The sequence below is a fragment of the Struthio camelus genome, chromosome 12 (assembly GCF_040807025.1).
Source record: "Struthio camelus isolate bStrCam1 chromosome 12, bStrCam1.hap1, whole genome shotgun sequence".
Lineage (NCBI taxonomy): Eukaryota > Metazoa > Chordata > Aves > Struthioniformes > Struthionidae > Struthio > Struthio camelus.
The window spans coordinates 19773341-19801126 of record NC_090953.1 but is presented as its reverse complement, the minus strand read 5'-3'; the positions used below and the strand labels follow the sequence as shown (position 1 = coordinate 19801126).

Genomic DNA, 27786 nt, shown 5'->3' with positions numbered 1-27786 from the left:
CTTCTGTTCAGAAAAGTATTTAGGCATGAACAGTATCAGCTGGGGATTACCTGCAATTTTCAAGTCGGCCATATGCTGAAATTCTATAGCGGATTGCCTCATTGCACTGATGTGAAGGATGTTCCTTGGTTTTCTTTCTCTGGGCGTCTAAATATTCCAGTTCAAGGCCTGGTGCTTTAAACTTTCTAGCAGTTGTTTGTAAAGATGCAAACTGCTTTTAAATTCCTTCAGTGGTTTATGCGCTCTCTAGTTATATATAGTTAATAATACATTTATATTTATATACTGAAAACTGTTACGCATGCTCTGTATAGGAACTAGATATAATTTTACTGATTCTTTTAGACCAAATTTAGGTTTTAAGGCTGAATCTCTGAAAGCTTATTTTTACAGTGACTTTTTTCATTTTTCTCACATAGGCAAAATTCTATTGCTATAAAGTAAAAATTCTGTTGCTGTAAAATAATTGTATGAGTGAGCGCCCCTGTTTAAGTGAACAGTTTATGGTTACTATATTAAAGTGACCATTTCAACTTGGCTAGCACAACCACTGAATAAACACATATTGATATTATAGAACAAAATAATATATTAGAGCATTGCTCATTTGTGCTCTGATAGTCACCCTGATACTATTAGTCATGCGAGGAGTGACAAACACAATTACACTCGAGTGCTAATAGAGTGGAAGGGCAAAACTGCCTGACCTCGGCATCCTGGGTCGATTTAAATGTTTGATGTCTCATTGAATTAGTATCACAGTGTGAAAGACAAAGCTCAAACTAATGGAAATGAGCCTGGACATGCAATACTGCTGATTGGGCTGACATAATTAGAATAATATTCTTCACACAGCTAATAACAAGAAGAAGAAATAAATAACCAAGAGATAACTTAATGACTGCATGCTAAAACGCTCCTTTGAATATGCTAAGGTTAGCATTTTCTATTTACTTACGGAGCACTGGGGGAATTTTTTTCTCTGTGTAATCATGAGCTGTGGTGATAACTCCATACTGGTCACTAAGGCCATATGGAACCATGCAGGTTGACGTAACTCCCCCTGCCCCTGCCCCCCACCATTATTTAACCCTTAGGGCATTGTTATGAATATCTGGCTCTACAGTAGACTTGCCCAATCCGTTACCAGAAAAAGAGAAAAAGTTGGCACGAGGTGGATTCATAAACTTGTAGCCTTGCATCTGCTTGTACTCCTGTCCTTGAACTCTGAGGTACAAGGCCATAAGGTATAAATAAGTGCACAAGGTGTTTGGAGAATGCATATTTCTGTGGGCATGAGGCAGCATTTTGATACTTTTGATACATTTGATACAAAATGCAGGACACTGTTTTTGGAATACTTTCTACAGCACTTACCCTTTAAAAAGTGTTCTTTGGCAGTCTCTCACCTATTTTCTCAACTTGAAGTGAGGTGATGTTGACAAAGACTTAGGAAAGAGGTAGCTTAGAGAGGAACATGCAGAAAATCACTTGGCTTTACTCATCAGTTCCATCTAGATCTCTTACTTTATCAGTTGTGCTTCATAAATGATATTCAGTCTAAAATATTTTGATGGATGTTGTGTGGAAGAAATCCAATCTAACAAAGCACATTCACTTAACTTTATAGATGAACAAGTCTTTGCTATCAGTGAGACTAGTCACCGGCTTAACCATAAGCACGTACTTTTAGGGTTTTATAAGAGCAGGGCCTATGATTCTTACCCAGGACCTACTGAAATCAAAGTCAAAGGAAATTGCTGCCTAGATATCAAGGAGTATGAATCTGAGACCCAGATGAAAAGTACAGTGAGTGGATCGAGTTGATGAAAAATGTTTTTCTTTTTCTTCCTACCTATACCAGTTGATGACTTCAATTTCAAGATTTTTCCTTGTTACATCAGTAATTCATTGGATTAAAGAATGAGAAAGCAACAGCTTCGTGGAGAAGTTGGAGATTTATTTTCATTTAAAATTAGTGATGTGTCCTTGGAAGGTATCAAAGGATAAACTACTTAAAATTTCAAGCTTAGTGTGGTAAATGGTCTTTGAATTTGCTGAGAGTTATCTTTTGGGCCAAGTCTTCATGAGACCATAGCCTCATCAGTGAAGGTTTCAGTGAAATTAGAAGTCTTGTATTTCCTTTGAAAACTGGACCAAGAAAATTCCCAGTGTCTTCGTGCAGGATCTGGCAGCGAATTTCAGTTATTCTGGAACTATGACCTCATTCACAAGAGAATATTGCTGCAACAAGAAATTACTAATGAAAGCTGATTCATTTAAATTGTACTTGTTAGCGGTAACTAGAACTTTCCAGTCTTAGAACACCTTAAAACAATGTAGGTGGCTTTTGTGCCCTGTTGGCCCATCAGTTTATTTACTGACAAGCCTTCTATTGTGAATGCACAAGTGAAACCATGGTCTGGAATAAATAGGATGTTGCATGTTGCGAACTTATAGGTAGAAGCTTCCCAAGAGAGCACTTTAGCTTTGACCATTGTGAGGCAGTGAAGTGCTGTTCATCTGTTCTGTTCATAAGCTGACCTATATCTGTTACTTCTTTTAAAATAATAATAAAAAGAAGGCCAAGCATTTTCAGCAAATCACATTATTTCACTTCATTAAGGGTTAAGGGCTTTATGTCATTCTGCTACCAATTCAGACTGAGTTAGCACTGCTGAGCCAGCAAATGCCACAGTCTGAAGGCTGGTACAGAGGGGGAATCTATCCTCTGCTTTCAGCACAGCAACCCTTGATAGTGTGCTGTCAGTTCAAATGAGGCCATAGGAAAGGGTTTGGTGTTTCTGGTGTAAGCCAGCACCACTAGTAAGCACAGCTGACATACGTGTAGTATGAAATACGTGACAGTGATCCCACACCCCAAAGTTACAGCTCTCAGAGGAAGCAATCCAAAATGGTGCTGCCCTCATCCAAAGAAGCTCTGCTTTCTGAATGCTTTGAGATCATTTACCCGTAGGTGGAGCTTCATCCGCTCTGCAGACTTTGTGGAAATGCCATCCTAGACTGTGTGCTTGCCTGCTGTGGGCAATTTCTGCGTCCTCATGGAAGAAGTTCAGGCTCCCTTCAGTAGCAAACTCATTATCTCTTAAAAGGAGCAGGAATAACTCCCTCAAGAATGTCCAGAAGACAGAAACAATAAATATAATAAGCTAGCTAATTCCTGTTCCCTGTAATTATGCAGAGACATTACCTGTGTGCCAGTAAGTGGGTTAACTTCTCTTTTACCCAGACCCTGAAGGCAAGACAGTGGAGAAAGTGCAGTGGGATGACAGGTGGTAATCTATTCTTGAATTAGTTTGAATTTAAAGGTGAGGGATTATTTTCTCTCTCTTAGTTTATCTGGATTTATGCTACCAAGCCGCTCCACCTAATCCCTTCCAGTGCTTCCATGCAAGATGAGTGCTTTAAAATAAGTAACAGCGATAGCAGTAGCCACTGAAAACAAAAGATGAGGTATATACAATCAGGAAAATAAAAGATGCTCTTGTTTTGGCAGGGATCTTTCTTTAAGCAGATGCTTTGGCCTTTACTCAGGCTGACTAGATGCTGTTGGTAGCTCAGTCATTTTGAGGTTGGAGTCTAAGGCCTGCAAGCTTTTACTGCAGTGGAGCTGATAGTATTAATGTTAAAAATAGCTTCAGTGGTTCTGGTAGCTGAGCTTAACAGGACAGCGGGGGGAGAAAAAAACCCAAACCTAGAGTAATTTCAAGCTCAACCTATTGAGTAACTCAGAATTTCTTGTTATTAACCCATGGGGCAATACAACTTTGTCATTAACATGGTTTGATGCTTTTGCTGTATTCATCATGTTGATGCTGATATATTTTGGGGAGTAGACCTATTTTCCCAGTAAATGTAGGTGGTTCTGTTATTATGCGTATACTCTTATCTAGTAAAAGAAAATGTCTGCAAAGCCTACCATCACTTAATTTAGCTTTAATTTTCAATTACAAATCTGTAGATGTTACAGCTCAGCATAATTTGCACACCATTTGGCTTATTAAAGCTGGCTAAAATTTTCTGAAATTTAATTCTGTTTTTAATAGAATTGTGGAAGAAAACATTTAAAAATAGTAGTAGTTCTACCCTTCTGCAGCCCCTAAGATAGTTATCATTTTGATGAATTCTGAGTTCTGAAAATCTGGTCATTCTTTGTCAACATCTTAGTGAAACAGCAAACCTTAAAAGACCTCTACCTTTTTGAAAACCTTCTCAATGGTGAGAAGATAGCAGCTGTTGTGAAGGTATCACACTAATAACTGACAGGTGGACTATTAACAATTTTAGGCTGAACACTGGGTTTCATCAGAATCAGTTAAATCAGAATAACGGGTCCCAATTTTACCCATATGTCCTGTTGCAGTTTGTGCCTGTTGGTGTTCCAACTCCTGAACTATGGATTCAGGTATATGCGTATCAGCTAATAGCCCAGGTAGCTTTTTGTAGATTTCTTATTCATATCTCCCATTTTGGGGGTTTCTGTCATGTTTTGATTGTACAGATAAATATTATTATTTTGTTTAGTCTTATGCCAAATAAGGTTTTAAATTTAGAGAATAACTATGTGATTAATTAAACTGTTACTAGAAAGACATGCACTATTCTGAAAAGTTGCATTTAACTAGTTCAAAGTAGAACTGCTCTTTGGCACCTGCTAGTGTATTCTTATCGAGTGCCTTGTACCTTGTAATGTCATTTTTATGGGGGGAAAAGAATAGACAGTTTCACTGTACTCACTCAGCTTTTTTTATCCTCTAATTTTTGAAAGCAATCTTATCCTGTGTTCTTAAAGGATCTGATTCAAAGCCATTGAGGTAAACTGGAATCTTTTGATTAAATTTAATGGCTTTTGGATTTGAGCAAGAATGCTTCTAGTAAGCAAAAGTGAGTATCAGTTGGTCCATTATTAGGAGGGTGTTCTTCACGGATTTTTAATGCTCTGACCTAGGAGTTTTGTTTTGCTTACAGAATTTGTTAGTTTGGATATTCTTATATCTTGTCCTTAACTCTTTCTTGGTCCTTCCTGTGGCCTTAGTCTTGGTGGTATCTTGTGACAGTTGGTTCCACAGACTAGTACTGTGTATTTTGCAAGCAATAGTTCTTTGATGAAAGGAGATTGCTTCACTCACAATACTATTCATCCGTTTTGAACAGCAAACCCAAATAGCGTTGAGACAATTATCACTAGTGTTATGTGCTAATGCTATTCAAGTTGGCATTTGAGTAAGGCACTTCAGGTGCTCTTATGCAAAACATTTGACAACCTTTCTGGACCACGGAACTGTAGCCTTTGTACCTCATTCAGAAAAGACAGAAGCTTGGTTAGTAATTTGAAATAAATCCCATATATTGTGTTCAACTCCCCTGGCATAAAGCCTTCACTGGCAATGAATGCAGTGAAAGTGGCAGTATTCCAGTACTATTTGAACAAAAACAGCCATAGGCAATCTGTGTTAATAAAAATGAAGAATACTTGCAGACAAAAAAAAAAACAGGATTTTTTTTTTATATTGAGCAAATGTAGAAATATCACGTGTAGCTGCAGACTTGATTTGCTTTCATGCCATTTGACAATCTGATAATTTAAAAAAAGATGTTCTTAAAACATTGTTTCATGCAAAGTTCACTTTTTTACTTGTTTAAAAAACACATCTTTAATTTGAAGGGCTGAGTATTAATTTTGCTGAGAGCACCATTTATTTCCCTTTACTTTATTTAATAAAGTCAGTTGTTGACAGCTCTCAAGCATGTCAAACTCTCACCGCTAATAATTGCTTAAGGATCCCTAACTTCTACAAATGTTGGTTCCACCCAAAAAAAACCCATGCTATAGCCCTGTTCAGGGGAAGGGGAGAAAAAAGGAAAAGAAAAAAAAAAAGGGGGGGGGGGAAGGAAAAAACCCAAGAACTTCTTCTGATGAATTTTTGATTTTCCTTCTTAACAAAGAAATGTCTGTGATTCAAAGAAATAGCTTAAAGTGATATTATAAAATAGAATATGGAGTGCACTGTTCTGAATGACTCTTTGCTTTTAATGTGAGGCTGAAAAATTGTCAGTGCCTTTTTTGATTAGATGAGTTTTTTTTTTTGTTCTTGATCTAAGAATCGAGGAGAAAAACATGCTACTTGCATTTGAATATGGTATGAGCTAGATGTAATGTGTTGAAGATAAAGCAATACCAGTACTGCCTCAAGGCGGCACCTGTATCTGTGGGTCAATGCCATTTCTCTTTAGATCACTGCTGAGCCCCTCTCTTGGCTGCTGCTTTATTAGTCCTAATTAGGCAGGCTGTCACTTTTATTGGTGATGGAAAAGGAAGATAAGTAGATTACTTGTGTCATCTATCTCTATCCGGACGTGTCTAAAAAGTCTAAAGTGATTGCTGTGGGCCACAAAAATATTTCACAAGAGGGAGAAAAAGGAGAAAAAAAAAAACTCAGAAATGTATAAACCTCTAGAAATGACTTACCTTTGGCACTACTGTGTGTAATTTCAAACCCACAGAGAAAAGAGTTACAGTACATACATAAAGTCCTTTTTTTCAGAGCGAGAAGGTTGTCTGTAATGGTTTTTGTGATATCCAAATGAAAAAAGCTGTTTTCTACTTAAAATTCTAGTAGTGGGTATATATTTTTAAAAATGGATGCAAGTTTTAATAAGAGCACAGCATCTGTGGCTGGTGAAGAAGAGTAGGCTATTTCAATGACAGCCTTGTTGACGTGCTCCTCTGGGAGGTTCACTGTTTAGATCAACAATCAGGGCATCTCCAGTTTATACTGCGCATGTATATTTTTAATGATTGTTTATAGGAATAATTAGTTATTTTCTAAATAAAATAATTATTGACAGCCTCATCAAAAACCAATCAGCAGTTGCGATTCCTTAATTTCTGAGGCATCATCCTCTTTGGAGGTGATTATTGGAAGCTTGATGAAAAGTTCCATAGACTTCAGTGAACTTTGGGTCTGGCCCAGAAAGCTTCTCAGCAGAAAGAGCTTATTAGCTATAGCATTGTGAGAGGGAAATAAAACTACCTCTCTGTGGGCTGCCTTATGAAAATGAAGTATGATCTTCATTTAAGTGTTGGCAGGGTCAGATACTAATACCCAGGGAAATTTAAGCTCAGAGATGAAACAAAGCAGATTTGATGTTTTTTTAAATTCTTAAAGCTACCAAATCACAAACAGATGATAAAATGGTTTTAGAAGTTTAGATCATTTCTTTTAGCTATGTGACCTTATTTCAACTGTTTGTTGGTGCATGCAATCATGTGGGGCACAAATACTGACCTTTCAAAATCTGATTGCAGCCACGGTGCAAGTAACTTGGTGTTAGCATATGCACCTATAAATGAATATTGCAAAGACATCTGGATAAAGGTTTCTTAAAATCAAATGGGTTAGTGGTTTTGAATGTTAGCTGGAGGAATACATTTATGAGTATCAGTAAAACTACTTGTAGTACTTACAAAATCTAAGAGGAAAGGTAACAGGAAAAGTTTTTCTTGGTGGTGTTTTTTTACTAGAAGTGGATTAAGGAGCAGTAGTGCTGATGTTTCCTGACTCAGAGCCCTATTTGACACTATTTACCCAAGAAAATTCCTATTGGCTTGAGCAATATAACTTCAGTAGACCTTTCTTTGTGCAATGAGTGCTATATAAGGTCTTTAAATAATAGATCCTGACTGCTGCACCAATGGCATCTTTATTCAAGACTCTACTTTCCATAAGCCATCAGCCAGTCTCTTTGCTTGGAAGCTTCAAAACTTTTTGTTCATTATTCAATTCTAGCTGTTTATTTTTTGTTTGTGTGTGTGCTTCTCCTTAAAGATCCTTCTTCACAGATATTGCCTAATTGTATCTATCCATACATATTGAGATAGCTGTAAGTACAGTGTCATGGAACGCCACCATTAGGATAGACAATTTCAAAGTTAGCTGAACTAGCCTTTTTGTTGAAGCGGGATTTTTGCAGCCAATTTATGCTAGAATAAATATGAACGATGAAACAGAGGCAACTTGTGCCAGGAACTTTCACATGAGTGTGCCTCAAAGAACTCACAGATCACTGTTACGCTGAAGAAATTCAGACAGCTGACGCTGGTACAACACTCAACTTTATAATCTTAACCTTAAATTTTTTTTCTGCCTACTACTGTAGGCTATAATTTTCACTCCATACACAGTTCTTGCTTATTTATCTTAATTACAGTATCTGCTCAGAGTGGGAGTCTTTTAAGCTCAAGATTTGAGATGTCAAGGTCTCTGATTTACAAGGGAAATATTTTGATATATGATCAGTGTTTGTTTTCTGGTACTGAAAGGTTGAACCTATTTTCCTCTGTTATCCGCCACAATTAACCTCAGTGTATGAGAAAAGTGTTTCTGGTTATCTATATGGGAGGGATCCTCTCTGGAAACTGAGTGTTGCTGTTCATTAGGGAGGTGAGCAGCGTTATGGGAGGTGTTCTCTTGCCAGAATGTAGGTGTGACTTTTGAAGAGCCCAGTGAATTGTCTGATGAACAAAACATTTTTAAAATGTAGCAGTGCTGTAATCTGGCTCCAGTCCATTTAGTCAGAATGGATAACCCTGTTTATATCTGCAATCTCTGTGGTTAAACTGTAGTAAACACCAGAAGTCATTTTGCGAAGGGCTGCCAAGAGCAGCAGCATCTCTCCTTGCTGCATGGCTAGTTATTGATCACACTTAGGGGAAGCAGTACCCCTTTTCTGAACTTTGGCTTGTATTCTGATTCTTGTTGCTGACTGTGGGCACACCTTCTGGATTTAGACCTCAGCTTTGACCATGGGGCAGGACTATCCATGACCACCTATTTATAAACAGACTTACTCAGGGACAACAGAGAACCATACCTTAGCTATCCAAACCCAGCTGATGGGACTTTTTCATCCAGCAATTGCTAGAAGGTCACAGGTGGGGAGAACTCAGGCCAGAACTCAGTAGATGCCATAGTTGTTCTTGGTTGTCACTGTGTCTCCTAACAGGTAAGGACCAAGCTCTGATTTACTCTGAGAGAAATTTATTAGTTTCTTCTGGTATGTTAAGCAAAAGCCAATATCTATGTAAACTTTTTGCCATGGCTGTTGTTTCTGAGTGTGTCCTGGTGTAGTTTCTTGCTGATATCTGAGGTTTTAGTACCATGGGTGACATGGCATATCTGAGTGATAAAAACAGAGAGAGTTCCTAAAAAGGTTTAGTTTTTTAATTGCTTAAAAATATTTAGCCAAAAAAACATTACCAACTGCAACACAGTCTTGTGCTTTTAATATTAACATACCCGATTCCATATTTTTCGAGCAGCGTCCAGAGCTCCCTGGCTTTTGACTCATCCAACTAAAGCAGTTCTGTAAATTGAGAAACTAGATCGTTCCTTTTAAATATGCAGAAACTGTCTCCTCACTTATGGAGGGGGCAGGGAAGACCTTTCCTTTTCCTTTTCCTTTTTTTCCCGAAAACATGCAAACTCTCTGTATCTGTTGTCATGCAACGTAACACCTATGAATAACTCGAATTGTTATATTTCTAATTCACTTGATCAAGAGGAAAAAAAAAAAAACAGACCAGGAACAATAATGCAATAATGGCATCCTGATCTCAAAACTACATCTCTGAGAGTACCACAGGAAAGCTACTGCTGCATACCTTTTCTTAGCTTTAAAATTGCCACATGTTGAATATCTCTTATTACAGTGTTTTCAGAACATATAGTTAGGCTTCTGCTGATACAGTGATATGTAGTTAGGCTTGTGGTATATAGTTAGGCTTTTTGATGATAAAGGGAAAAAGGAAATTTCTTTAATCAGAAATACAAAATATAAGCCTTTATTAATGCTATCTTTTGAATAGGTGCTCTTTCTTTGCATTGCATGATGCTTGCTTGATTCATATATCTGAGAGTAAAAGCCTTATAAACATTTTTAGTTCTAATTTGCTTGCTACCCAGTTAGGCCTTGCATATTGATATGACTGCATGTTTATAAGACTGCATGCTGCTGCAGGAAAGGACCAATGTGTATTGATTGGTGGAATTAAAAATCAGTGATGTCCTGTGCAAACTTTTCTGTATTTGTTTGCGTTCTTGAAGGGATTTGTTTCTGCATTCCGTGTATGTTTATCCAAGCAAGACTGACCCTGTAATTATTGCAACCCTTTTAAATTAATAAATATGGCCCAGTTAGGCTCCTGTAACTCAAAAGGACCAGACTAGGTTGCTGGATCCCTTTTAAGGGATATTCAAGATTCAAAGAGGTTCTTGATTTGAAAAGATTGTTCTCTAATCATATTTATTCCTTTTCTTCAGGCATTAAACCAATTAGACACCAAAGAGAACAGCCTAAGAAGTCAAAGTTCAGTCCATAAAACTCTTACAGAACTAGCTGAGATCAGTTTTAAAGATAAGTTAAAATTTTCAATTAAAAGTACCATATTTATCCTTTTTCTATTTCTGTATTTCCTGTAAAGCCAGAGCCAAACTCCCTGCCAGCTACACTGTGTTTTGGTGTAGCTAGCTGATCTTTCATATTTATTTCTGTTGAGTTCATTTTTATCTTGTGATATTAGTGTGCCTTTTATTTCAAACTGATGACAGCGAAGGTGGGTTAGGGATGTGAAGATACTTGTTTTGAGCAGCATCAGGTGACAAAGCTGATCTTACTGAATAGCTGCAGATGCATTCCAGCTCTGCTCATGGGGCACTTACAAACCTTTATTGATCAGGCAGGTGTAGTTAGGGGTTTTCAGCGCTTTGCTGAGCACCATTTTGCACACTACTTCAACATGTCTTCCTTCCATCTAGCAGGGGCTATCTTGTGAAGTCCAGCATGGACTCCAGTGGATATGTGGATCCCTAGTGTGCCGGCACCATGAAGGGCAGTATCTAGTTCTGATTACATTAATGTTTTTCCCTATTTCTATCTGCTCTCATTAGCATTATTTTTGTTTTTAGGATATAAAAAGCCAATACTAAAGTGCACAAATATTATTGTTCTGTATTAATGACTTCTATATCCAATTAGCGAAGATTATTGCAGTGCATTATGACTTTCATTGCACACAAGAGACAACAAAGAAGGTTCCCAAGAAGGAGCTTTATAAATGGCTTCTCTGTAGCATTCTTTGACTGCAGCAAGTCCCTTGGCCTGCAATTTTGCCATATGGCCGACTGAGTTAAATGGAACTAGGAACAAGCATTTGTCACAGAATGAAGATTTTATGAGTCAGAATAGAGTATAGGAAGTACCAACTTTCCCTGCTACCCATCCAGGTTTCTCGTAGGATGAGAGTATTCCGGTTTTATGACTGAAATCACTCACACTTCATTGCAGGTGATATAACCTGTTTGTTAAGCACGTTTTAAAGAGACGTTCTGGATTTTAATGGCCATTTAGTAGCTGGCTATCAACAGTCTCTGCTCCCTGCCTGGGGATAGCGTGCAAGGTTTATTAAATATTAAGGAGCTGTTCATTACTTCATGGAACTATGACAACAGAGTATCTGCATATTTAGAAAGCAGTAAGTTAGCGTTCTTTAGAATAGCTGCTTCAGTTAGGGGAAAGGACTAATGTTTGTCTGGATAAAGATGCAAAAAAATGTATTGTCTCCTTTGAAGTCTGTTCTTTGCTCCTGGTGCTTGAGAATGTTGAAATTTACCTAGGCTGCTTAATTTAGAACACAAAAGCACTATCTCCTTCTAGAATGCAGAAAAACAGGCATCTTGGATAAACTGCAATTTTGTAATGTCTTTAAAAATCCCAATAATGTAGCAAAACCCAGGGAGACACGTTCTTTAGAGATTTATCTGTTGCCTTTTTTGTGATTCAGTAATTTGGAGGGGTGATATTTATCCCTATACATGAACTAAGGATGCTATTCAAATTCCATTGCAAATACCAAGGAAAAGATTAGATCTCTGCACAGATACTATACCTTGCTGATCACAGAACTTCCTTCACTTCAACCAAAGGCAAGGTGATAGCTCTTGATAAGTTGAGTACTTGAGTTATCGAGAGGCTCTCCAACACTGATGAAGCCAATTAAATATCTTGAATTTTTGTACCTACTCTGGCTTATATGGGGTGATCACAAAAGAGAAACAAACTTAAAGCTCTCGTTGGTCCTGATCTTGCCAGCTGTGCTGAGTGAGCAGGGCCTTGTTTCAATGTGGAGTAGTTTGTAGCAGAAATCCCTCAGTGACCACCATGGGGCACAAGATCTTTTTAAGTGGATCCCTTGTGAAGCATAAAAGGACAGGCAACAGAATTATTTAACATTAGGCATGATTTTGTTTTAAATATATAGAGTTTCAGGGGTCCCAAATGTATTACGAAGAAGTGATGTGCTGCTAATGTTCTTAAAGAGTTACGGGGTTGGGGGGGGGGGGGGGAAGGCAACTGAAAAAACCCTTTTGGTCTCCTATAGGCTATAAAGGTGTTTTTCCAGGCTTTTGAGTGCAGAACTAGGGGACCTATTCATGTATTTTTTGGGTTTAGCACTGAAAATACCAAAGAGAAACAAAATTTGTTGGCAAATAAACTTCTAACAACCATGATGTCTGGAAAATATTAGGCATTGGTCTCCTAAGAAACGTAACTTGACTGAATACTGTGCTGAGTGCAGGAATAGGTGATGAGGATGGACTGAAGAAGATATAAGTCATCTTTTTGTCTTGTATTCTAAGCCGGATCCTGAGACTATTATGATGTGTTCATGCTACTGTTGCAATGGATAGAGGTTGGAGTGGGACACGCAATGTGGCTCACTGGCTAGATTGGTAGAATAGATCAGAATACGTGTGGAGAATGAAGACACTACAGAATGGAGAATGTTCTGTAAAAGAGCAAATAATACCATCCAGAGTACCTGTGTTCAAAAACTGCTAGAAAGGAGCATAAAGTATGGTCTCATCTTCTCTGTAAAGGTGTTCTGAAATGGTGTTTGAGGACTCAAGATTTTTTTTTTTTTCCAGCTACATTATCTAGGACAGCAAGATCAGCTTAAAAATAAATGTTAAAAAATCTCTAACATCCCTAACCTCTAGATTTAAAGGCCAATCTCTGTTCAGGTGTCAGTTGCTATCAATACTACCAACAGGTAGATCAAATCACGCTTTCCAGTTAAACTGTGTCATTTTATTGGCTTCTCTATATACCCTTATGGCTACTTAAGCGCTGTTGACTGTTCCCTTACTCTTTTAAAACTTGTTTCTTCTTTCTTTCTTAAACCCCCTTATTCCTCCTGCATTCACATCTTTTCTTTGCTCCTTTTCAGTTCTATCTCTTTGGCCTTCCTATTTTTGTCTGATTCTGCCTCTCCTATCTCCTCCATTTTTATCACCAGGCATCCCTTTTCTTCCCTTTCCCTTTCATTCCCTTTTCATTTTCTTGCCTTTGGCAGACCTTGCAAGTGCACTTGCAGTTCAGTGCTGAGTCCAGAAAGAATGCCACCAGACTGCCAACACTACTATATGTATTCTACGTGGTTTTGTCTCCAGTGCATTAGCTGGATCTGACCCAGTTTTTGTCAGCCTTTATGAGGAAGTTGTAGATGACGTTGACATGGCTGCAAGATTTTGTAACGTAGTATGTACGTTGCTGTTTTTTAATGTGATTTTGTCAAAATCTAAAGATACAGGTAGAAAGGAAGTGATGGATCTTTCCTTTTTTAACTGTCATATTTAAAGAAAGATTGGAAAAGATAGAGGTTCCTAGAGGTGTCTGGGATGTTAATGGTGCATATTAGTTTCTTGTCCTTTTTGAGTTGCTATGTTTTCTCTTCTGTTTGCTCCCCTCTTCTCCTCCCCACAAACTCTTGCCTTTGATACTTAGGGGAAAAAGTGGAATTCAAAATGTGCAAGTCTTGGTATTTAAATTTAAAATCTATCCTGATTTAAGTTTGGGTGAACTTGCTTGGGGGGGAAAAAATGCTCTAGGTGTCTCATTCTGTAAAGTGTTCTCATTAGTTTCCTCTTGGTGGGGTTTCCCAGAGGGAAGAAGTATTTCTTGTATGTCCCGAAAAAGTCAGGATTTTGAACTGCAGTGAAATCTTTACAAAAGATTACAGCCCTTTTTTTTTTTTTTTAATGGCTTTACGTTGTGACCCTACACTTACTATTATTTGTATTATGACAGTGCCTAGACAGCTTGATTTGATTGAAGATCAGATGAACTAGGCACTTTACAAATACTGTATGAGAGAGTCTCTACCTCGAAGAGACCACTGTCTCTGGCTCACTTCTGGCAAATGGCAGGAGCAGTGGTGGCAGCTGTTACTGTTCTGGTGCAAACCCATTTCATGGGAAGTTAAAACTCACTCCCTAACTGCACACTAACGCTAGCTACTAAAACAAGGTATTGTTCTTATATGACAGTTTAGATATGCTACGTAAAGCTGTATGGCAAAGCCAGGAGCTGAATTTGAAGCATCAGAAGTCTATCCCAGTGCTGTAATATGAAGACAGTTCATTTCAGTACTACCTTCTATATGATAATTCTATTCTTCTATTAATACTTCTGTTCTCTCAGTTCACCTGTACTAAGAACATGTGCTTACGTCTCTTGCTCAGCATGGGTACACTGAAAACTTGGAGTGGCTCAGAGAAATATCAGGAGTGCCACAGAGTCCACCTTTATTGTCACCAAGTTTTAACTAGTACTGGTAAAAAAAAAAAACAAAACAAAACAAAAAAAAAACAACCACCTCTCCCCCTCCCCCACCTCCCACTGCTCCCTGATCTCACTGTCCTGTGTCTGAGCACTTCAGTTTCTGTTATTTACTTTTCTCAATGCCTCTGGTCTGCGTTTCTTTGAACATAACCAGACCTGTCCCCTCATCTTATCTTCGAGCAGTTCTGGCAGCCTCATCTGTATCACTTAACTTCTTACGTCCCCTGACTCTCCTGGTTAAGGAGATTTATACCAGTGTTCCACCAGATTTATTTCTTTGCTCTCTCTCGGTTCTTCTCCTGTTTCTCAGATTCTTCATTTGCTGTCTTTCCCACCAGATGCTTCTCTTCACTCCCTCTGCCACTAGCTTTAGTTGTCCTTGGCCTATACATCCCCCTACAAGCACCTTGCAGTCTTTCACTTTGACTGTCCTCTGTATTCAGTTTCATCTGACTTCCAAACCCTCTCTGTTGTCTCTCTGAGCTTTCTTGCTCTTCACATCTATTTCTTCTGGCCATACATCTCTGCTGCCTTGGCTTTCTGGAGGATTAGAGCTCTCAGTATCTGCTCTTGAATCAGGTAAGCGTGAGGACTCGAATCCAGGGCACAAAATCCTGATGATGAGATGAGCTAGAGAGCGTGAGCGTGAGTTAGTAATTTTACTAACTTGCCACTCTGCAGCCTGTGCATGAGGACTGAGCACATGTTAATTTGACTGAGTACAGCTATGCTAACTGATTTCTATGGTTTGTTAATGGGAAATTTTTCATAAGAGCTGCTCTAGTGGGATTTCTGGGATGCCTAGGTCTTTTTTTAAATTGCCGCTTCAGTCATCAGCTTTGCAAGGTGCAAACCTTGTTCAGTTAAAGAAGGATGAAGTAAGTCTGCCCAATCAGCTGAAAAAAGGGCAGGGGGAGGCAATTTAATTTTTTTTCATTTGCTGCGTTTAGTAAAGAAACTGGTATGTGTGTTGTGGGGGAAGGAGGCAGAAAAGGGGAAAAAAATCCTCTATGGGGAGCTAGATTTCTCATGAAATGCTTGAAGAGTAACTGGCGGGGGGAAAAAAAACATAGAAACTTTTCAAAAATACGACCTATGTTGGTGCAAACTGAGGCAAATTTCTGCTTTTTCAAGTCGTCTTGAACTCTGATTTTTCTCATCTGTGCATGAACTAAAGTTGAGAGCATTTCCTTTTTTTTCTGATCCTGCTTTCTACTAAGTTTGCAAGTCTCCAACTTCTCTGAGCCTTTACAGAGTTCTTCTCTAGTGGGAACCATCCCTTGAGTTCTTTCCCCACAAACAGCTCTTTGGTTGATAAAGGAAGCATTTTTATTTTGTTTTTGTTGCTGCTGTCCAAGACTGACAAATGGGTTTAGTCCCAGGCTCTTCCTTCAATTATTAATGAAAAATATTGTATTACCTGAGGCTAACCCAACATTGTGTTCCATTTACAAGCCTTTGGCAACCGGCTATCTCATTGCTGTCTGAAATACAGAGACGAAAATCTTTTCCTGTTCTCTTTTTTCCTCCTCTCCTGCCTCCCCTCCCTCCCTTAAGAAATACTTCAGTGTGTGAATTGCAGGATGACTCCAGTGAGTTTGCTAGTAAAGCATTGTGATAAATAAAAGTGAACGTGCTATGCAGTCTGATTGCCACTTGTTTAGGGATTAAAGTATTGATTCCTGAATGTTACAGAGATTTAGACATGGGTTAATTAAACATTTACATATATGTGTAGAACAATATATTGTATGGTGCAATAATATGCACTTTAATCAGTATCTGTGGGTGTTGTGTGTTTGCTTGTTCCATGTTAATTGGTATCGTGCTGGCTCCTAGCTTAGGTCTTTGGCTAGATGGAACAGAATAGACATGGTGTTTTAAATATTTTAATTAGGACCAGCAGTTCCCGGCTCACTCATTTCTCATTGGATTGTTTTTCATGCATGAATAAATTAGCTAGCATGGAAGTACTTTGCAGAAAGTAGTTGCCCTCTAGCCATAAAATGAGTCCTGTTCATTAATACTTTAATGAAATTAGCTGTGAGCAAAATATCATTCCTTTTAACTGTGTTCTAATTTCTTAATTTTAATTAGGCACATAATTGTAGTGTGCTGAAATTATCTTAATGTACAGCAAGAAAAGTTCTGTCACTGTGGGCCTGTGGCTGAAACTTAAGCATACTTGCAGCATATTTCAGCTTGCAGTTTTTCTCTCAAACTTTTCTTAGCTCTAATCAAAATCTTGTCCTTACTTTTTATTATTGCAACATGATGTTAGGAACTGGTTAATACTTTTAAATACTTGGGGGGGGGGGGGAAGAATCACTGATGCCAAGTTTTGTAGCTGGCAGCATTCATGTGACAACCCCAATTTTAGGGTCCAACATAACCCGAACTGAGCATTTCTAGCAAGAATGTTTTGGTAGCCATGAGTTGCTACGTTTACTTTATAATATTGCGAACTAAGACGTGAAGCAATGAGGGTGTATGAAACCTTAGAAATTTAGATTTTGGCATCTCGAATGTTCTTCAGTATGAAGTTTAACTGCTACAAATTAGGCAAAGTTGCTTTATTGATTCAGCTTGCTTCCACTTAGGCAGATACCACTGTGCTGAGTGCCATTTGTTTACTAGAAAGACAAACGAACTCTGACAAAAACATAGCTGTCTTCCTGACAGTTACTTTGACATGAGTATTCTGAGTGAATATTCTTATACTGATAACTGAGGATGGAAACAGTGAAACAGATCAATTTGTCAGAAGAGCTAAGCATCTTCAATACTAACTTATGTCAGTAGATAAGTAAACTTCAGTTTTTTGTACTTTGCCCAAAGCTGCAGAGAACTGTGCTTAGAGACCAGAACTGAATCTTGAAAGTTTTTTTAAAAAAAAAAAAAAAACACGCTCTAGGTTTCAGCCTTAGTGTTATTGCATCCAGATCCGCAGAAAACCACGTTATGTATTTATCATATTCTTAGATAAAGAGAATATCAGACAGCAATATACTACTGTTTTAAAACTAGTGGTTTTACGCTGTGATCTCCTTTCCCTATGTATGGTGCTGTATAAATCTGTTCTGTGAAAGACTGCGGTTGTGTCTGTAACGTACCACTGCAGAAGTCCTTGGAAATCCATATTGCTAAATGCCGGTGAGCTCCAAACAGCCTCCCTTCCCCCGTGGAGATGGCGCCCATTAGTGCTGTTAGCCATTTCACTAGACTGACAGAGACCTTTGTCTTTGCTGAAATTGAATTTCTAATTGAAATCCTTTTTGGTGGCGTATTTCACTGCCTGCTGTAATTGGCACCTGCTCTAAATAATATTGATATTTCTTATTTAAATAATATATTATGGCTAATTGTAATACTTCATTATGCCCACAATTAAGTGAACTGAGGTTAGTTTACAATTAATACTAATACCAGTTGATGTGTAATTTGAATGTAATTTGCTGCTGTTAGCAGATTGCCAGTGGAAAGAAGAAAGCTAAGGGAATTTCTTGTTTCCAGTGGCAATCTTGTTTTTCTAGATAAACAATTTTAAATACTGTGAGTTATATTCATGACTAACAAAGTACATAGACTAAACATTCTGTTTTCATTTCTGATCAATCATTGTCATTCTTCTTTTGATAAACACACACTCGCAATTTCCCTTTGGGGACTTAATTCCAGTTATAATCCCAATATTAAAGATTAGTGAAATTAATGCAGCACATCTTTAATTGTTTCATATTATAGGGGAGGCAGGATAAGTTCAGATAACTCAGGCTTCACATAAGGCAATTTTCAGTATGTTGCATATATATTAGCATGATTACCCTGTATCTGATTACAGGTTGCTCTAATAGTGATAACAGGGGCTCTTAAAAAATGGAGGAGGGAGCAGGGAGCATAGTATGGAACTCCAGGTCCCAATGATGAGCACTATGGGCAGTGGTCATTCTGATGAAGGGAAATGCAAAGGTATTGCTTTCTTGTAATAAAATCTGTTTGGGTCTAAAGTATTCAATGACTTCCAAACCATCTGTAACTTGAAAATTATTTGCTATAGAGGCAAAAGACCTATGCAGATTGAAAATAGTTGTTTTGGTCTACTTCAGTGACTGAAATTCTTCTGGTCCTTTCAGGGTCAGAAAGTGTCTCTAAAAGGTGTTTGAGCAGCAAATACAAAATGCATCCTCACCCTGCCGTTTACTGGCTTGAAACAACCGTATTAGAAAAATGATTTCTCTGTATTTCTTACAGACTCCCATATAGTATGACCTAAAGAGAAGCTAAACTTAAAACTGGTTCAGTCTTTTGTTTGTCTGCTCAGATAAGACACCTTTGAATCTGAGGTGAGTATCCCTCAATCTAGAAACTGCACACACACAAAAAAAAAAAAAAAAAAAAAAAGACTGTTCCCCCCCAAACCCGAAATGCATGTTGCAACATCCAAAATCCAAATAATCCTGTAGTTGTAAATGGGATTCCTTTTTCATTTCTGTGTCAGTACAGTCACTTCTCACTCAGCATCTTGGGGTAAGGTAGTGGAGATGAATATTGTATTCGGTAACCAAAAGGGGAATGTAGGTAGTGGGATTTAAATTAGTTATGTTGGAATTAGTTGGGGAAAGTAGGAATAAATAAATGAGACAGGGAGTTCACTCTGTAATCTAGTATTCTTATTATGATATGGTGCCTGCATTACAAACATTCCTCTGAAACAATTGAAATGTGTGCTCCTGCAAGCAGAGGTGGGGTGAAATTCGTTTCTCTTGCGTATGGCCTGAATCAAATGGCAGCAGAAGGGAGAAAGGCATGTTCAGAATCATGTGCAAGCGGGATGTGGGATGGCGTTGTCTGAGCAGAATGTGAGCACGTTGGACTTGTGTTTTATAGCTGTAGCGTTCAGTCCCATATTTTCAAAATACCAGCTTGCTTAATAAGGTTTTTTCCCCATGTTAGTTTACAGAGGACACATTTTTGGATTAAACATGCTCTCTTAAAACTTAGAGTTATATTCATTTTAAAGTTCAGTTTTTTTTTTTTTTTAAAGATGGAATCTGGACCACAAAGGGCCAGTGTTTAAAAAACAAAACAAAACAAAACCTAACCACTCTGAATAAGGAGAAATACTGGGAGTTGTGAAAGCCAAGCTTAAATCAGGATTGATTAATAAAACCCTTCTCCTCCCCCCCCCCCTTTTTTTGAACTATTGAAATCCTGTGATTTCTAGATCAGTCATAAACTACCTGAGATGTATATTTTTTTCCCTTTTGAGAGAACCTAAAACTGCATTGGGAGAAACTAAATTTCCTTTACCAGGTCAGAAAATGACCCAGAAATTTCAGGTGATCTTGACAGAACGCATTTGAGTGATTTGAAAAGAGAAGTCGGCAAAACATTTTAACATAGATGAAAATCTTTGCCAAATTAGTTTTCATTCATCTATGAGACTTCTTAGACAGAAGGAATTGTGAGATTGTGTGCCAAAAAAAGCCACCCAAATCTTGTTTCTATGTGTCTTTCTAAGTAGCTCTATATGATAGGTTTTAATAATCAGTTGTAACCTTTGCATTAAAAAACCTTTTAGGTTTCTTGTTGTTGTTCCGAGAGTACCATTTTTAAGGCACCGATCACTCTCTTCAGATTCTGCCTGCCTTCAATCAGTGGCACATCTGATCTTATTATAATTATCTTATCATTTAGATTAATCAGTGTTTTGCAGTCTCAGTTGATTAGAAAATTACAAGTTGAATGCAGTATTCCTAATAAAAATACAAACTTGATGCTGAATAAAAAAAATGTTGGAGAACAGCAGATGTTTGACAATTTGTTTCTAATTCTTAATTCTCAAAATTGCTGTTGCCATCACTTAGAAAAATTCTTGATAATAGTACAAATACTGAAATACCAGAAGCTAACAGCATGTTGTATTTTTGAGGCTGGACGCTCTTCATTTATATAGTTTTGGATACAATTTTCTTTTAAACCTGTTTTTTTTTTCTTTCCAGTGTTCAGAAATCTTAGCTCTACCAGTAAACCAACTGCTTTGAAATTCCATACCTCTTCTCATCACCGCATTTTACTTGAAAATTTAGAAAAAATTAAGCGTTTCCTGAGGTTTTTTGATGTGACTAGCAGTTTTAACTGATTCTTTTTTGTGCCAAGCTTTATGTACTTTAAAGGGAGTTGTGTTTCAGAAAGTACTGAACGCTCTTTCAGTCTACAGGTTATGAAAATATTTATTTAATAGTATTAGAGAAGCGTGTTACAGAGCTAGGCATGTTGAGTTATGTGGTAGATGATCAAAGACTGTAATTTTAACTGCTCATTGCCATTCTTTTTTTAATATTGGTGTTAAACCTTAATCCATAAAAGGAAATAACAAGTATTTCTAATGTAGGTGCTAGTTGGACTTGTTGGAATGTTTCTGCCATAAATTCATTTTATAAACAAGAAGACAATGTGTCTGTGCTGCAACTCAGAAGTATTTAATATTTGTGATGAGCTTAATTAGATAATCATAACCATCTGGTACAAAATGCATTAAGCTGCCAACTGGTCACAGAGTCACTATGTTTTCTGCAAGAAGAGTCGCATCAGCTGTACCTTATGCAAGCCACCTTCTTTATTTCCATCCAAGCACAGAAATAATCACATACTGCAACATGCTATTTAAAGAACGTATTGTCTAATGCCCAAGCACACAGATTGTGACACTTGGCATCAAATGGTTGTAAAAGAAATTTAGCTCATAGATAACTTTCTGGTGACTTAGCACAGTTCAGGCAAATAATACAAGGAGCCAGTGCTCAGAAATTAAACAAAAACCAGGGAGAATATTTTTCTGTATAGTATTTTTGCCTAAATGCAAAAGATGGCAGTAGACTTCAGGAAAAGATATTTGACAAATTTGCCTCTTGGAATCAAGCTTTCCTTTTAAATACTTGGAATTTTAAAAGGTATTACTTTGTTGAGGAAAAAACACTGATTCATTTAGTAGCTTTTCTACAGGAATTCTGTTGTAGGGTATGGACTGTGAATAAATCAACACAATTTGAGATTTCAGAGGGAAAATTGACATGAGCTTCCATTGGCCTGGAATGTCCAGCCTTATAAAACGTAACCCAGCACTGTTTGTGTTAACCCTCTGTGCGGGTTAGGTGGGTTTCTCCTTTAATCATTCATGAACATATCTAGTCATGTTGTGGAGTATGTTTTAAAATATATATATATATATATAATATAATCCCATCAGTAATTCTTCTAGCAAATATTTTCAAATTTTAACGTAGATAGTGGCATGAGTGTGCTACCGCAATACCACTGTATTAATAAAGTACTGATTAAATTTCTGCAGATGGTAGTTTTTCCTGAGGAAGATGTATTGTTGTTTGCTGTTATGAATATGAAATTTTTAATTGTGGATTTTGAAACTTCAGGAGGCGTTTTGAGTACACAATTTATCTTGTGAGAAAATTTATCCTAATAGAGTTGTGTCTAAGCTCTCAGAATGAAGAAACCAGCAGGGTAGTCAGACAGACTGTCCCTGCGGGGAAAAGAACCATTTTGACATTGGTCTGAGTGCAGTATTTCTGCTGTTTTTTCCTGGCTGATACTAAGATGCTGTTAAGGGCATGCTCCTGCAAGTAGGTGACTGTCCAGGGGCTCTATGAAGAACATAAGCTGTATGTTCTGAAAATAAGAAATCCCTTCTCCCCTGAAAAGAAGCCAGGGGGAGATGTGTGAAGTTAGGGGGAAGTCTTGTCTGGAGAGAAGTAGCATTTCTATAGGTAGGAAAAGAACTAGAGGGAAGAGTTTGGAGTATAGAACCTCACGAAGGACAGGACAGGAGTCTTGTTTTACAGGGCTCCTAGGGATGCAGTTGTGTTCCAAAGAGGATATGAAAGAATATTTTCAAATGCTTTACTGGATTTAACCTTATCCTTTGTGAAATTAGTGGATGGCTAACCTTACTGCTTCAAAACTTCAGTCAAAGAGGAAAAAGGTTAGAAAAATGAAGGTCCTAAAGCAATATTAATGCAATTGTATGCAGAATTTTCATTTACTTTTTTTTTTTTAACTTTAAATATTGCCTTTTTAAGATTGTCTGCAATATTGTGGGGACTTGAGTTTTAGATTTTTTTTATATTTGGTATAAATATAAAATTCTCCACTAAAACTCTTGCATTGAGGGTATTTCTCTCTCTCTCTCTCTCTCTCTCTCTCTCTCTCTCTCTCTTTTTCAGTCTTTCTTATCTTGTGAGGCTGGAAGAAAAGGGAAAAATGTAACTTTCTGAGTACCTATTGAAAAGCATACTGTCATTATGTCAAGAATCACCAGGTGGTGCTGTTTCACATAGACATCCAAACTATTTTGCTAGTGTGCGAGCTAATGTTCAGTTAAGGGAAGATGCACTATGATGTTAATTTTTGTTATGATGTCTCAGAAAAGAAGCAACAGAAGTCTGCATGCGGCCTGGTTCTTTGGCTGAGAAAATTTTTGAGGCAAGGCTGCTCTGAGTGAACAGACGCTACTAATGAGCAAGTTCACAGAAAAAAATGCCAGATACATGCACACTTGTACTGCGTAGATAAAACTGTATAAACAAAATGTGATTTATTGCAGCATCTGTACCAGCTTATCAAAATAGTATATACGAAACACTTCTTTTCAGGCTAGAGGTCTTGAAAATTTCATTTACTTCAACCAAGAGCTGCCATGACTTACTGGGTAGGTATTGCATTATTTTGGGCTGAAGTGGTTGAAATATTTCTATCTATCTATTTAATTTTTTTGAAAAGTTCCTAAGAGACTCACTCACTTCTGAACACTTGTTGAAATAAGACTGGACTTTTATTGAAGGTTTTCTTTTCTGCCTTACATGACTCCTTTTTTCAAAACATTTTCAAACAATCTATTGACAGAGAGAACAAATAGAGCCAGAAGTAGTAAGACACATGTTTTTAATAGTGGAGTTAACTATGGGAACAATGTCTGCAACTCAGTCTTTTCCATGGACTGTATAAAAAGTCAATATTGGGCATAACTAAATACAGTGTATCACTTCAGTTGAATGAAGGTTGATAGTATCCATGACTCAGGAGCTTCTAGCTTCTCTGCACAAGTGAGAAGAGGGTACAGTGCATGCTTTTTTCTCTAGCTCTCTTACTGAAATTGCTGACAGAACCTTAGGTGTTGCTATTTCACTGCCAAATCCTGCTCCCTTTTTCAGAGGCTGGTTGTTTGCACAGGAAGACCTATATTGTGCTCATCCTCTCCGTGTAGGGGCAAAAGGGAGTGGCGTGAAGGAGCATAAACTCTCTTCCTTAAAAAGCTAGTCAGAGACTAGGTTCACATTGCCTCTGAGAGCATTTTAATTTAAAATGAAAGTATTTTTTGTGTGAATAGGATTTTGTGGCAGATAATTCTCTTAATAAGAATCAATTACCTGTTCCCCTTTTTTCTTTTCCTTGAGAATCTAGTTGCATGGAACAAGTCCCAGGGGAAGTGTAAGATTATGTTTTTAAACCATTAATTTCTTCTGATTATCATACTGCTTTCCTCATGCTAATTGCTAAATCCTGTGGGATCTCACTAACATGAGATACAACCACGAACAGACAACAAAATCAGAAGTCAGCGGAGGTGCTGATTTTAAAATCCATTCCTAGGCGAAATGGCATAGCGTTTAGAGATGTAAAAGACCAGTCCTCCTTTCTTCCAGCTCAGTATTGACCCCCATAGCACACTGCAAATGTGTTTCCTCTCCCATGTTTCATATCTTTCAGATGATGGAGGAAGCTTTCATTTGCTGCCCTGAAGAGATTGTTTCATAAACCTGTGAAATTTATTATCAGACACTTTGCTTATCTACTACAGTAATTTCCTCATGACTGGCATATAATTATCAGTATTGTAATTATACATACTATATGGTATTACTTTTCTGTCTCTGGTATTTATATGTTTTTTTAGACTGTTAACCATGTTTCTGTGCAACCCTTTTTAGCTAGTACATGCATTCATAGTGGGTTCTTTAAATGGTCCAGTACTCTTTCATTAACTGCTTTTCTTCTCCTATAAAACCCTATCAATTAATGAATCGTGATAACATGTGACTTCATTTGAATGAGATACTTAGAGTTGGCCAAAACCTTGTCATCAACATTTTTTTTTTTAAGAAATAAGGATGTTCTCTGAAAATGCTTACTCCTCCCCCCCCGCCCCAAACATTTGTTGTAGTTGAAGAATGGGAAATCCTCAAATCACTGAAAGGTCAATATTAAGTATCCCTATAAATACCAAGCTTTCTTGGAAATCTTTATATATAGATGCTCACTGTGTTATAAATTCTGTATTATGCAAATAAGAATGCATATTCAGAGGGGCTATCATTCACTTGCTGCGTTTAAGGTAGTCCTACTTTGCTATTCCACTTGGTGCTCTGACTCTCCTTTGAGGATACGGATAGTGTAGCTCCCTAACTTAGATGCTGTGAATATCCCTTTTGTCCCTGCTCTTCCTGCTCCTCTCTATAATAATATATATGCTTGTTTATAATACTAGTTTTTAAAGCTCTTTTTACTTTATTAATGGGAAACTTGCTTTCTTTTGTGAAGGTCATCATGTGATTATCCAGCAAAAAGCAATTGAGAGAACAAAAGTTTCCTTATGACTTGGAGTGCTCCAAGTGGAGGATATTCGTATAAAGAACTGCAGGCTTGATATAATGAAAGAGAGAGTATTCCTGCAGGATTTGTCAGGGAAGGGAACTCAGCATCTGTTGCCAAGAAGCTGTCACACTTGCCTTAATTATGATTAACAACATACACATATACTTGAGAAGATTTTTTTTCTCTCATTGACTTTTGTAGCCTGTCCATGTCATTGCTAAATATTATTTCACTAGCATCTGCTATTGTAGTTTTTATGATAAGAGCTGGTCTCTGGTGCATCATCCATCTATGCAGAACAATTATTTGCAGCGCCTGTATCCATTGCCAATTTCAGACATCTTTCTCAGCAGATTTCTATTTTAGGTAGCACCAAACTGCATTTATTTGTATAGCTCTGGGCAGTTGTGTAGTCTAATCCTGTTCAAGAAACGAAAATCGCTTTGAACAGTGAAGAATAATGCTGTTGCTTTTCATGATCAAGGTATTTTCCAGCAGTATTTAGCTACAGGGTCTAAAGCCAGTGTGAGTAGTTCATAATCTGTGTTGATGGTACTGTTCAGACTTGCAATTGAGTCACTAAGTTCTCATTCTAGAGTTTGTTATTCTGCTTTTTCTCCATCGCATTATATAAATAGCAGTATCGATAAAGCTTAATATGTTATTTTGAAAGAAAAAGTATAGTCAGGTCTGTACATTATTTTATTACAATGATGGCACTATAGCCTTAAACAGTGTATCAGTTAGGTGCTACCAAAGCAATGTCCAGTTCCTTTTAGTCATTGGATGTTGCAGAACTTAGATATGGAGATGCGTCTGTCACAATATTTACTACTACCTGGCTGCCTTGCCTGAATGTAATAATTCAGATATAGTTGTTCTAGGGCCATGGATACATCAGATTGTTATTGTAGCAGAAATGACTCTGGATAAAAATGTAATTGGTTCTAATTTTACAGGGACTTTATATTCCAGAAGCAACTATGTTCTAGAGGAAACCAATAGAAATCAAGCAGAAATCAGAGGGAACCAATGACTGTATATGCTAGGAGGAACCGTGTATTGAGAAATAAAGATAATCTAGGAGAATTAAAATCCATACAATATTTATATGCTACCCAGACTTATTAATCTTAATTCTTTACTTATCTCCTGTCCCTTTCTCGCTCTTTTCACCTAATTGTGTTTTACAGGTAGAGTTAATGGTCATAGTCCTCCAAAGTCAACAGTGGAGAACTGTCTCAACTGTCACCAATTAGAGCTTAAATGTCTAATTAACAAGAAATAGACAATCAGCTAGTGAGTGTATGCAGTATTCACTTACAGGGAATTGCAAAGGCAGTGGATCTAATCAGCGGTTTGTACACCAGAAGCAATCACTTATTCACAGCTGAGAGGCTCTGATACCAAAGGACAACTGGCTGATAAGCTGTGAGGTGCCAAAGAGGATGGCTGACATTTTGGTATCTTTCTGGCTTACAGTGGAAAAAAAATATATAGGCACACTTCTATTTGTATATATCAAAATATGCCATTGCATACATCAGGTGCTCTTAATGGAAACAGAGCCTCAGTGCTTCAGGAGGGTTAAAGAGGTGTTTCAAGCCTAGCTAGGTCCTAGGAAACCACTTAACTCATACTTCTGTTTGTAGGGGAGTGAGTGGGAGTGTTTTACTAAGACTGAAGAACAGGTTATAGAATCAACCTGTAGGGCAGGTTATATGGGGAAGAAGGTGGTGATAGAAGGGAACTTCTGTAAAGCTCTTCTCTTTGGAATTATTGGGAATCTACTCTTCCTTTTGGTAGTCTTTTGTATATGTGTATCTCTTGCCCAAAGTGATGAGGAAGCTGATCTGGACACTGTTTTTCTGTCCCTAGTGAATTGCCTGGGGCCTAATGCAGTGTCTGTGTATAATATTCTGCATTGTATAGACTGCTCCTACCTATACATCAATAACACAGACAGAAGTGCAGTGGCATCTTGGCAGTGAAGCACAGCAGCCGGAAAATGTGTTGCCTATATTCTTGCTGTTTGCTACTTGGTGTGCATATTTCAGAATAGCTGAGTTGATTTGACCCTGTCCTCATTTTCACTGTTGTTGTGCTACAGGTCTCACACAACTGAGTGATAATTTTCGCCACTGATGTGATAATCTGATAAAGATCCACAAAGATACTGAATCACAGCTGAAGCTGTGATTGTAGCGGGATAGGCACTGCTGAGCTAGCTTTACCCAACAACCACAGATACTGCCTCGCCTGCAGCCACAGGAGGAAGCCGGAGTCCCTGAGCGGCTGCTGCTGTTTGCAGCAGACCCTGAGCCAGCACTGCTCCCTTTCTCTACTCTGAGCTGTGAAGCCACCATCCATGGCCTTAGCAACAGCGAAAGAAATGAAACCCTGAGCTATTGTGTG

General features: G+C 37.8%; 1 long non-coding RNA gene across 3 annotated transcripts in view; it reads left to right on the top strand.

Moving 5' to 3' along the window:
• The window catches only part of LOC104148338 (uncharacterized), a 280102-nt gene that overhangs the window by 34938 nt on the left and 217378 nt on the right, over positions 1–27786 (top strand). Inside the window, exons 1-2 of one of the 3 annotated variants that reach the window (XR_011143617.1) lie at positions 15015–15282; positions 18955–19046. The exons of the other annotated variants lie outside the window; for them this stretch is intronic. This is a non-coding gene — a long non-coding RNA (uncharacterized lncRNA). Of the gene's footprint in view, positions 1–15014; positions 15283–18954; positions 19047–27786 lie in introns of those variants that run through there. 3 annotated transcript variants of the gene reach the window in all.